Source organism: Corylus avellana, chromosome ca1 (genome assembly GCF_901000735.1).
Source record: "Corylus avellana chromosome ca1, CavTom2PMs-1.0".
NCBI classification, from domain to species: Eukaryota; Viridiplantae; Streptophyta; class Magnoliopsida; order Fagales; family Betulaceae; genus Corylus; species Corylus avellana.
This window is the reverse complement of record NC_081541.1, coordinates 17843312-17856463: the sequence shown is the minus strand read 5'-3', so window position 1 is coordinate 17856463 and position 13152 is coordinate 17843312.

The window sequence follows — 13152 nt, the reverse complement described above, 5'->3', positions numbered from 1 at the left end:
GGACATTTTGGGTACCCAAAAAGGTCCCGAAATTAGGTATTTTTGACCAAATATTTTCCCTCCCTTGCACATTTTTTGGGTTACATAACCTAATACACGTCCATCACAATATCACGACAACTTAATAATAATGTACGTACGTACATATAATCACAATTTTTGTTTGTGCATTAATATATCCATGACAACCTCAATAAATATAAATAGCATATCATTAATTCCATTCAACACCTTTCAAATTAATTAAAATTCATTACAACCTAATTTAACAACCACTTAACATGCATGCATATAAAGTTTAAACATATATACAATATTAAAAATACCATGTCCAAATATAAATAGATATCCCGCATATCAATCCATTTAATAACACAAAATGATAAGCATATGTGCCTTCCATACCCAGCCTCCCTTCCTAGTTTATTCACTTATCAATTACCTGCAAATGATAAAAACAAAAGTAAATTCCTAAATTTTGACAATAGTAAGTGAATACGATATGTGAAATAAATATTTAATTGTACGGAACCACCATCACATGCCAAGTATTGTGGGATAAGTTCATGTTCCCAGATGGATTAAATCCATCCAAAGTTAGACCAAGCCTTACATTGCGTGGGTTTGAAGCAAATTTCGGATGTTTCTTATTGAATAAATTACATGCTTAACTGTCAGCCGGATGCCTCAACACGCCGTCCTTTGTGCATTCATCTGCATGCCGCAAAATGTTGTGACATAAACAACCTTTGTAATCGTGGTATGAGTGGAAATCACCGTAACACCTTCACGAGACGTCTTTTAAACGTTCGGGATTGCCCATCGGCCTGATCTACAATTTCGTCCTTCCACTTTGATTTTTCACAAACTATACATGAGTCTAAATGCTCGTTACCCTTATAGAATAACATACAATCATTTCAACAAGCCGGCATCTTCTTATATCCAATCCTCATGTCTCTCAGAAACCTCTTGGCACGTTGGCAGTAATTGATTGATAAATTCTAGCAAAGAAGTGAATAACATGTTACTTAGACCACCTATACACTTCAAATTGTACAGATGTACAATAACACTCAGTTTGCTATAATTGGTTTTATCATGAAGTGACTTCTCCGCTTGTTTAAGCAAATTGTAGAATTTTCTCGCACTATCCTCATCAACTTCTTCATGCACTACTGCATCCACCTACGTTTCCATCTGAGGTACACAGGGGTCTTCTATGACCTTGTGCATGCCGAACACATCACGCAACATGGCTTGCATATTAATGGACTCGTCTAGGATTGGGGCCGTAGCTACGGCCGGACGAGTCGAATTAGAGCCTTTTGCAGGAGGCCCAATTCTTTCTCAATGCCAAACCCAATTGCTGTAAGTGGGCATAATTTCCACTCCTGCTGTCAAATGATCATATACGTCCTATTGTCTTAGTTGCCTATTCAAGCGACATTTTTTACATGGGCACAAAATGACCTTCCGAGTTCTAGAGTTAGAAACCGCAAATGTAATGAACGACTTAACGCCTTCAAAATATTCCTCAGAACCTCTAAACTTTGTCATCCAATACTTGTCCATAGCGTGTCAACACTATAATTTTAATTGCATACCAATTTTATATGAATCAATTAATATATCTAAGACAAATTTAGTAATTAACATATCATAAATGCAATTTTGTCAAATCAATTAATTGACATATTATCATTTAATTAAATTTAATTGCATATCAATTATATATAATTCAATTAATATATCTAAGACAAATTCTAATTAACATACCATTAATTCAATTTTGTCAAATCAATTAATTAATATATTATCATTTAAACCCTAAAATGGTTCACTCCTCCACAACTCTTAAAGAAAACCCAAATCTTTCCATAAAAAACTCCCTTCAAAACTTAGTAATGACATTCCAAGATTCAAAAATTCTGGAGAAAGCGTATTCTTAGGATCGAAAAAGCAGTTTACTTTAAACAAACGCCCCCCATGGCTTCTCAAATTTACAAATATCTAAACAAAACAAATTTCCACCCCAAAGAACACACAAACTTTTAACTGAAACCCCTTGCTTTGGCACTAATAGGAACTTGAATTTAACTTGGTAAAAGCTCTATTGAATTGTGTAAGATTTAAACCAACAAAAAGATCCAAATGGTATGGTTGAAAGCCATAAACATAAAAATAACATAAACGAAATCTTTAAAGATCCAAACCCATAACCATACAATATATATATATATCGAGAGAGTGGAGAGAGAGATCGACTCGCCTGTGTGCTAGAGAGAGAGAGCTGCCGGAGAAAGATAAGTGTGCCGGAGTGAGGGAGAGAGAGATCAATCGAGAATGAGAGTGAGTTTGTGCGTTTAGAGTGAGTGAGAGTGGAAACATGCAACACTATTGGAACATCCCCACTAATCTTAGTGGGTGATGAGTGCCAAATATTGTATATTTGAACCCCCTTAATTTCCATTTGTTAAGCCTTTAGTTTTGTTATTTTCTAATGTTTTTGTTAGTTTTGGTGTTTTCGTGTTTTGTAGGTTGTTAAGAGAAAATTGTGGCATTAAAGTGAAAATTGTAAGGAAGTAGGAAACGAGTGAAATTCTAGAAGTGGGATCGAGCGCATAGTACCACACTCGAGCCCAGTAAGGCCCACTCGAGCGCACTCCTGCATTTACTTAAGCAAGCAGCACCCATGCACTGGGCCGCAGAAGCCCCAAAAAATTCCCGAGTACGCTCGACCGCACCTCTTGTGCGATCGAGCGCACTCTGGCTGACCTGGAAGAGCCGAAGCCCTAGGTTTTTAGTATTTATAGCATTCTTTTCTTATGTAAAACATATGTTGAAGGCGCCGTTTGGAGAATATGTTTGACTTTTTGTCATTCTTGAGTCCTGAGTACGCTTCTTTATGTAAGTTTATTTAATTTTATGTTTTCAATTGAAGTTATCATGTTGTTTTTAGTCATGAGAGGCTAAAACTTTTAACTAAGGTTGAAGATGAAGCCTAGCCATTGAGTGGCAATTTCATTCTCATTGTTTTATTCATACAATTCCGATTTTTAATGAAGTGTTGTTTCATTCGAATTCAATTAGTTGATTAATTTCTTTTAATTCAATGTTTGATTATTATTTGTAAAAATATTGGATATTCGATTTGTTTCATCCAACGGATACATTGAATCATTCAATTGAAATCGGATATCCATTGTGATTCGTTTATCAAACGGATACATTGGATGATTTGATTTCAATTGGGTATTCTTTTTGATTTGTTAAATGTTTGGATTCATCGGATGTTTTAATATGCGTTTTGATGGAACATAGAACAATGCCTAGGGCTTATGTGTTTGTCAGTAGTATAAGTAAAACACGAGAATGGATTACTGTTATTTGGTTAGGTGAATTTTGAAAACCTTACTGATTTTATTAATTTGATTTACAATCATTTTTCGTTTAGTTTACCTTTTTGCAAAATCACACAAAAATTTGGAACTAGGTTAAGATATTATTGACTTAGATAGAAATTGACTTCCACGATGCAATTCCCTACAGATTCGACCTCGCACTTACATAAACTATATTGCAAACGACTCGTGCACTTGCGAGTATTTTTAAAACTCACAAGTTTTTGGAGTCGTTGCCGAGGAGTTGTTTTGTTTGTGAAAATTGATTTTTGTTTAAATTAATTTTAGTTTTCTACTAGTTTAGGCAGATTTTTGTTTTAGGTTCTTTTTGCAATTTTTTTTTTTTTTTTTTAATTCGTTTCTGTGTTTTTATCTAATATATATATATATATATATTCACAAAAATAAAAGAAACAAAACAGTAACCAAATGCAAAAACAGAAAACAAAATACTCACAAAATGGACAAAAAAGAATTTGTAAAAATTTTACTTAGCTGCTACAGGTCTACTGATGTTGTTTGCAGAGATGCGCTGGAGCGCAGGTGAGGAGAGATCGAGCGTAGGCGTGCGCTGGTTCCTCAGGTGTGCTGCAGCTGCGTTGGTGTGCTTGAACGGCAATATTGTGCGCTCAAGCATGCATGTGTAGTGTGTTGGAGCATAGGCATGGAATAGGCGAGCGCAGGTGCGGCTCACCTTGCTGCCTTGTGCTTGAGTGAGCTCGAGCGTGTTGAGGTGCGCTCGAGCGTACTTCGTCTAAACGAAAAACACCACAAAACTCATTAAACATGTTAATTATTTTTCCATGCCAAACATTTTCAGCATAAAAATGTGTCATCCCTAGTTTATTTTTTTTATAAGCTAATTTGTCTTTCCTTATTTTCTTACATTATGGTATTTCAAAATATGAAAAATGCTATACTTACAAAATTTTCTCCCTAAAAGTTGGTTTCCAAGTGAAGTGTCACTATTCATGAGATCTATTATTTGGGAAATGTGTTACCATCTTATGGGATAGTGACACATCACTTGGGAATCAACTTTTGAGGAGAAAATTTGATAAGTGTAGTATTTCTACTTTGATATTGACTAGTTTTTAGCTTAGTAATTAGTCCATAATGTGTGATTTATTTACTTATTAATTAGGCAGTGGCTTATTGTTGTAGCACATAATAAATTGTGGAACCAAATTTTTTTTTGTGGAAGTAGCAAAAAATTGGAATAATAAGATTTAAAAGCACATAATAATTAAATCTCTTATTGTCTTAGTAGTGTAACCATCACAAATTAATAGGAAAAGGTGGAGTTAACTATCAAGGATATAATTAAAAGAACCCTAAAAAGGAAGAAATAAAGAATTTTTTTTTTTAAAAAAAAAAAACAAAAAAAACAAAAAAAACAAAAAAGAGAAAGGGAAGAACCAACACTTTTCTTTTGGTTGATAATGATAAACCAACACAAAATGTAATTATAATAACTAGAATAATAATCAAATGGAATATGTTTAGGGTGTCACTTTCTAATCTTAATTATATAGTAGTCATGAACAACAGTTAATATTAAAGAAGATATTAAATTAAAAACAAAACATTATTTTTTCATGAAGTCATCATACATCTAATTAAGTCTTCATTGATGCGTAATTAGTAATTAAACAATTGGGTCAAGTTGAAGAATTTGGTATAAACATAATCCATATTTTGGCGGCTAAATAAAATACTATTATCAATTGAATCATTAAAAGCTTCCAATTCAATTGTTTTAGAAGGTGAATAAATAAATAAAAATAAATAAATTAAATAAATAGGTATCTGAAAGGAGGCTATTCCTTACCAAAAGATTAAAGAAAATGACAAGGTTCCAAAAGCTGATCATCGCAATCTAAGCATCCAATCAGACAGTGAGAAATTTCTTTATTGTTTGTAAAAGATGATCATTCATGGCGGTCCATCATTTTGCAACCTTCCTTGTCTCATACGCTATTACATTTCCTTAAAGAAAATAGGGTCATAGGGTTATTCTATTGTGTGTTGCTCCACCACGCCAAACTACCTGTACCTTATAACCTTTCCGTCTCAATTTCATCATAATTATGGCTTTCATGACCCACATGGATTTGCTTATGCACCCAACTACAAGATACATTTACAAGATAAAAAAGCTGTCGAGTTAATGTTGTTGTTATAGTTTTTGATGTAGGAGTATTTGCCAAAGAATAAAACATTTATTCGCAGGAGGAAAAAAAAAAAAAAGTGTATATAGAATCCCCATTTTTAAATAGCACTGGATCAAGCCAAATGAGAAATAACAAACAACATATTTTCTTAGGTAAGTGAAACAAAGAGATGATGATAAAGGCTGGAGTAGTTGAAAAAGACAGATTCTTGGAACTTTGTGTGCATTCATATTATAACTAAACTAAATTTGTCAACTTTACTATTACTATTACTACTACAATCATTCTATCTATCATATGAATTAATCTTTTTTTTTTTTTTTTTGCCTTGATCACTTATTTATACTTTTATTATTGCTTCTTATATTATATCTATGGTAATAATGATGATCATGATGACAATGTGCTACATATCATTGTATAGTACAAGAAATGACTACCAATAATAGCATTATAATAATAGGAAAATGCTTGGGATACTACAACTTTTACTACAAAGTCATTTACAAACTGATATGACAAGTCATATTTGGTGAAAATAAGTGATTCATTTCCTCACATGATCCTTCCTCTATCCTTCTACTTTTCAAAATTACTATTGAATGTATAGCTTGTCTCGTGAAGAGAAATGATTAACAATGCATGCATAATTGACAAGTTAGCCACTATAATTATTTTAATAATTATGAACTGCCACCTCAGTTTGTAAAGGACTCTAGTAAATGGTATCTCAATGCGTGTATTCGCCTAGTAAATTTCAAAAAAAGAAATATGGAAATTCTAATACAGCAAGTTCGATCTAGTAATATTTAGTGCTAGTTCCACCATCTGCCTGCAGTCCCTGTATGGACGTAATTATAACAACACCTTACCTGTTGTGGCACTCATTAAACATGTTAATTATTTTCCCATGAAAAACGTTTTCAGCATAAAAATGTGTCGTCCCTAGTTTATTTTTTTATAAGCTAATATATTGTCTTTCCTTATTTTCTTACATTATGTCACTTTGGGATTTGAAAAAATGCTACACTTATCAAATTTTCTCCTTAAAAGTTTGTTTCTAAGTGATGTGTCACATGTGTCACCATTCCATGAGATCTATTATTTTGGAAAATGTGTCACAATCTCATGGGATAGTGACACATCACATGGGAACCAATTTTTTGGGGAGAAAATTTAGTAAATATAGCATTTCTACTTTGATATTCACTAGTCCTTAATTAGCTTTGTAATTAGTCCATAATATTTGGAGAAGTTCTACACATTCCAAATTTTCTTTTCAAAAGTTGGTTCCCAAATGATGTGCAACTCATAAGATGGTGACACATCATTTGGGAACCAACTTTAGGAACAAAAATTTTGAGATGTTTATAGCATTTCTCTAATATGTGTGATTTATTTACTTATTAATTAGGCAGTGACTTATTGTTGCAGCACATAATAAACTGTGGAACCAAAAATATTTTTGTGGAATTAGCAAGAAATTGGAAAAATAAGATTTAAAAGCACATAATAATTAAATCTCTTATTGTCTTAGTAGTGTAACCATCATAAATTAATAGGAAGAGGTGGAGTCAACTCTCAATTAAGAGAACCCTAAAAAGGAAGAAATTAAGAAATAAATAATTAAAAAAAAAAGGGAATAACCAACACTTTTCTTTTGGTTGATAACGATAATTTTATTACACCAGTTTAAGAAAAATACCTTCTGCCTGTCAGACATAATAGTCCAACTATTTTTGCCTTCGGATCCAAAACACACACACACACACACACACACACACACACACACACACATATATAATTCCAAAATATGAATAAACCATTGCCACGACTCTCTGGTCTCGGCCTCGACAACTGCAATTGCAATGGAGAACATATCGTCGCTGGCGTCATTCCCTATAGCACACAATAATTTCCCCACATATTGTCCCTTAAGATGAAAAGCATCCAAACTAATGATGGGCCTACAACCATACTTGAACCCATTCTTACAAGCATCAAGGCAAATATACATTTGTTGGAAGAATGCTCCCTCTGTAAGCACTACTACCAATGTTGGTACTTAATAATGCCAACCTGTATCTGCTTGTTTGACAATATTGCTTACCATGGCTACCAAAAAGTTGTAATAATGCCTCATTTTTGGCTCTCCAGCAACAAAAAAGGGTCCATCTATGTTACGTTCTCTCTTCACCATCTGTAGTAATGTATATGGGGTCCATGGGGGATCATCCTTGAAACTTGACTTATACATACAGACAAGATACTCGACATCAGCTTTACTGTTTTCATAATGATTACCACACATGCTCTGGATAGAAAGTTTTAATTTGTATTGAAGTCCTCTTAGCATTAATAGAGGCATGGACCCTCCATGAGCAATGTCTCTCTCTACAGATTGCACTAACTCTACCCTTGTCATTATGCTTGTAGAAGTAATCGAACCCATTATGCACAACATAAGTCTTCAGTACCCTCTTAAAGGAATATGTATCTGCAAATAACATTCCATTTTCAAGCTCCACTGGAACTTTCAAGTCACGTTTCTCATTAAAATCCTTATATTGCTTCCTTTTATTTCCAACATCATCAGAATCACTACCTTCTAAGCTTCTAAAACCATCACTATCATCATTAGATTTTTCATCCCCACTGCTGATTATTTTCGAAAGCGTGATTCAATCAACCTTGTCCCACTAGTTATCCATGTTGTCCTTATCTGTGTTGGGCACTTCAGAATAAAATACGCCATCATCTTCGTCATTAGTTTCATGGAAGTCACTCAACTGAGACTCGTGATCTTCATCTTCAACCTCAGCCTTATTGGTCTTCCTTGGCCTACCAACACCTCTCCTACCGTGCCTAGCAGCACCTCCCCTACAACCACCACTGTTTTTTTTTTTTTACCAGCCTCGATGTTATCCATACCAACTTTAACATTATCCTCATCTTCATCTTGCAAAATAGGTTGACCATCAGGTGTTTTTCTTTTTCTTAGTCTGGTGGTTGCCGTCCTCACAGCAGTATCTTTTCTTCTTCTTACTGAAAAAATCAAAAAAATATAATGATTAACCTACTGCGAATATAAAAGAATAAACTTAAAACTTAAAAGAATATAATCTTAAAATGTACCTCCTCTTGTACATAAAATCTTAAACGAATAAAAGCTTACAATAATAATCTTAAAATAATATATGCCTATAAACCAATAAAATATAAAGAATAAAATAATTAACCACCAATGTATATAATGTACATCCTCTTGTGGAGGTCCTTTGCTTGCTTGAAGTTGCATAGTTAGTGGTAACACAATGTATTGCCCTCTTCTTAACCAGTGTGGTTTTAGATCTTTTTGATTTTCCATGTTCAGCTTCCCCAACATCTCCTCCCCCATGTACACCATCAACACCATCTCCTCCATGCAGACCATCCCCAACATCTTCTCCATGCAGGCCATCCCCACCATTTCTTCGATGCAGACCATCCCCAACATCTCTTCCATCTGCACCATCTCCCTCATGCACATTATCCTCAACTACTACCCCACCTCTCCCTTCTACATCATGTCCTCCCTCATGCACATTATTCTCAACTATTACCCCACCTCCCCATTCTCCAACATGTCCTCTAGGAGCTGGCAGGAAGAAATGCTCATCTACAAGTCCAACATCATCCACCATATATTGAACATATAAATGCACTTCTTCCAAACTGTAACTTTCTAATATGTTAACAAAGTCTACCACATCTGCATCACCTCTCAAAGGTAGCACATCTACATGATTCTCACCGAGATTGTACCAGCATCCCACATTGTTGATATATCCTAAATCATGAGCTAGCTCCTTAATTTCCCACAAACTTAAATAGTCCATATCATACTCTTTTACCTTATAAACATCACCACTAATATACTTAAAATGGATTCGGTTGCATTGTCCCACTGTAACACCCCGGGAAAATCAATTAACTGGTAATTGACTATATGGTTCGCCTTCCAACCCTCTCCCTCACGGGATAAGACTTAGGGATCATAACATTTTATAAACGAAAGCATTCAATGGAAGGCTTTAAACTACAGGAATAAAGAAAGCAATAATTAAAGCCACAATTAAGAGCACTAGAGGAAAGATAACATCTCATAACATAAATAGATCATCAAATGTATTGGTCAACAGAACCGTCACCAAAATATAGGTTACAAACCAAGATCATTGTCTAAAAAATAATAACAAAATAGATTAACGCCTAATCTTAAGTAGTGCAAGCACGATCACTATCTCTATCATCTTTGCCTGTGGGGGTCCTCCATCATCCAACATTGACTTCAACCATACTAGGTCCATATCCTAAAAAATGACCTGCATCAGGTCTTGAGCAACCACCATGATTTGGTCCGAAGGTATCCTCCTCTACGCTAGCTAAACCGCGCAATTATTCATTGTATGCTATCGTCTATAATACTAGTAGTCCGACTAAGTCCGACCACGGGTGGCCTACGCTACTAGTGATGTACGTCCTGTAGATACCCACCTTATAAGGTTGCGTCGGTCACGAAATAACAATTGGATCCCAAGCTCATATATCAACACACACTTTTTACCATAAAGTTAACATATATAGTAAGCCTATGGCCGTTATCCCGCATGTACCGGTGTACCATGTCATACGATGCAATTAATCTTGTTCGTATTTTGCATGGATGCTTTTACAAGTCTCATTTTTGTTATCTTGTTAAGTAGCACATTTTCACAATTGCTAGAGTTCATAATGCAGCAGAAAATATGTTTCATGAGAGTTGTAAATATACATGTTTTGGTACATAAAATAGTTGTGCAATGCAAGAAAAGAAATGGAGAGCATTATGTGAGTAACTCACCTGGGTTGAACAAGTTCTTCGAGTAATCCTCCAAACGATCCAGGTTCTCCAAATCTGTTGAAAACCTTCTATTAGTCCTAAGTCTAACTAAAACGAATCTAAGACTCAAGAACAGGGGTCGTAGGTTGCTTGGCCAAAAAGGCCTTCCCCTAAACGTCCCTGGTCGAGCGCTCGGCCGTAGGGGCGAGCTTTCGGCCAGTGAGGTTTAGGTAGAACCTCATTTGGTCCAAATGCCTCCTGAGCCTTCCTCGATTCGTCCTAAGGCCACATAAAGGGTTTTTAACCTATCTCATCTAAAGCAACATCTCCAAATGATAAGATTAAGCCTAAACGGAAGAGAAAACTTAAAATGAGATTAAAGATTAAACCTCTACACAACAACCATCTAAACGATTGAAAACAAGAATTAGCATAAAAACCTAACAAAACAAAAAGGAAAAGGGCTGAGGTTACGTCAACAAGCAAGTCCTCCAAGAAGCACCTCCTCCTTCACCAAGGATACTAAAGAAACGCTCACAATCTCACAAAACCCTCACGAACCAAACCAACAGAGCTTCCCTTAAGCTTTAAAGGCGAAAATGGCGGTGTAGAGGTGTAGGGGTGGTTTAAATAGAGGGAGAGAAGCTGAGGGCACTGCAGGTGTACTCTGAAAAGGGGTGAGTGCTCGTGTACTTAGGGGTCGAGCGCTCGGGTGGTCCATGCTCGAGCGCTCGTGCACTGTTTATCCAAGGGTTTTTGAGTTACAGGTGGCATGCGCGGGTAAAAACCATCGATCAACAAAAAGTTAACTAGCGCTCGGCCTGGTCCCCCCTACGAGCGCTCGTGTACTATTGTCAGACAAGCGTTCGTGTGGTCCCCCACGCAAGTGATTGTGTACTGTAGCACTGAAACTAAAAAATATCAAAAATACCCATCTATGTGTCCCTAGTGACCCAAAGTCTAATTAACCCTGTAATTAAGATGTCTTATGCCTAGTTAATTATTTGGGTCACTATAACCACCATGGTGAATGGTTACATTGACCAACATATCTGTGGCAAAGATTAGAGCATAATTAACCTTGGTTACAATATAAGTTGAAGTAAAGAGAGTTCTTAGTACAATTAGAGTTAAAAGAAAAAAATAATAATAAAATAAAATAAAATAAAATAAAATTTGCATTGTGAACATGCCAACACTGCATGAAAGACAGTAGAAACGTTGCATATCTTGACAAGCATTGAACCATGATTGCTATAAAAACGTGATACATAGTGGACTAAATAAATATGCTGTCAACCACAAATGCAATAGACAATGACACAACCCATGTGCACGAGTTACTTTATTCATATAAAGATCTCTCAACTATCAAAATAACACAAAATTTGGTTGTAATTACTCCCAACCCTTTCAACACGCTTGACCCACAACCAATTGTCAAAAGACGACATTGGGAACAAAACACAACCCACAAAGGAACAAACCTAGGCTATTATGGAAAAAACTACTAAACCCCAAAAGTTTACAATGAAAAAAGGGAATAAAGTTCAAACAAATAGTTTTTCTTACTTCAAAACCGACCAAAAAGCATTGACCGGAAAGGCAAAACACAGTATAAAATACAAACAAGACTTTCATTTGGCAGAATCAACAAACACGATTTAACACAAATTACCTTCGACTTGAACCCACTGATTTCGTATAATCAATATTTGGCAATGAACCCAATGCTTTTGCAGAATCAACAATGACAACAAATCCACGATTTGGCAACGAACCCTCTTCTTTTCCTTCCAAAACGCTTTTAGCGTGTGAGTGTGGACGACCGGAATGTGAACGGAACCCTAGCCTAAGATGGGAGTGTGAGTGCTGCTTTGGGGATTTTTGATAAAAGACCTAGGTTTCAAGATAAATTCCCCCATGTACCTGCTACGCATTTATAATAAAACGCATCTTTTTGCCCTTAATTCCAAAACAGTGCGTTTTAATCCTACATGTTGACTGTGACACGTAGGATCAAACCTTGGACTGAGATGGCAATATACCAAAATGGTGCGTTTAGTTAAGGATAGACGAAGGTTAATCATTTGGGAGAAAATGCAATGGTTGGGCTTAATTCACCTTTTTGATTGACCCAAGTAGTAAAAATTCAAAAAAAAAAAAAAAAAAGTTGAGAGAGTTTGTTTTCATGCGTTGACTCAGGGATTTATTAGAAACTTTATCAGAAAAATATTGAGTGAAAAATAGTGAGTACTATTCACTCACCAAATGAATAAAAAAATGGTTTTCTCTTTCCCCTTTTTTTCTTTTTTGTTTCTCTCTATTCCTTTAATAGTTAAAGAAATAATAAACAAATATTTGGAAAAAGAATATTTAAATAGAATAGTGAAAGTGAATTGTTAAAATAGTGAGGCTGTTGAGGATGCACTAAAAAAGTGAATAGTTAAAATAGAGAAAAATGTATTTTTGGTTATTTTGGTGAGGCTGCTAAAATGCTCTAATTGTGAATACTGTTCACTCACTATTTTTTTTTTTTTTTTTGGGGGTCAAATTGGTATGGCTAAAAATGAAGGTTTTAAGGCTTTTTACCAACTTGGCTCACCAAAATAACCAAAAAATAGTTTTGGTGAAGTTGCAAATAGTGCTCTTATAATTTCAAGTTGTCTTGTTTTGATCCCAGCAAAAAAAAACTAAAATAAAAAAGAACAAG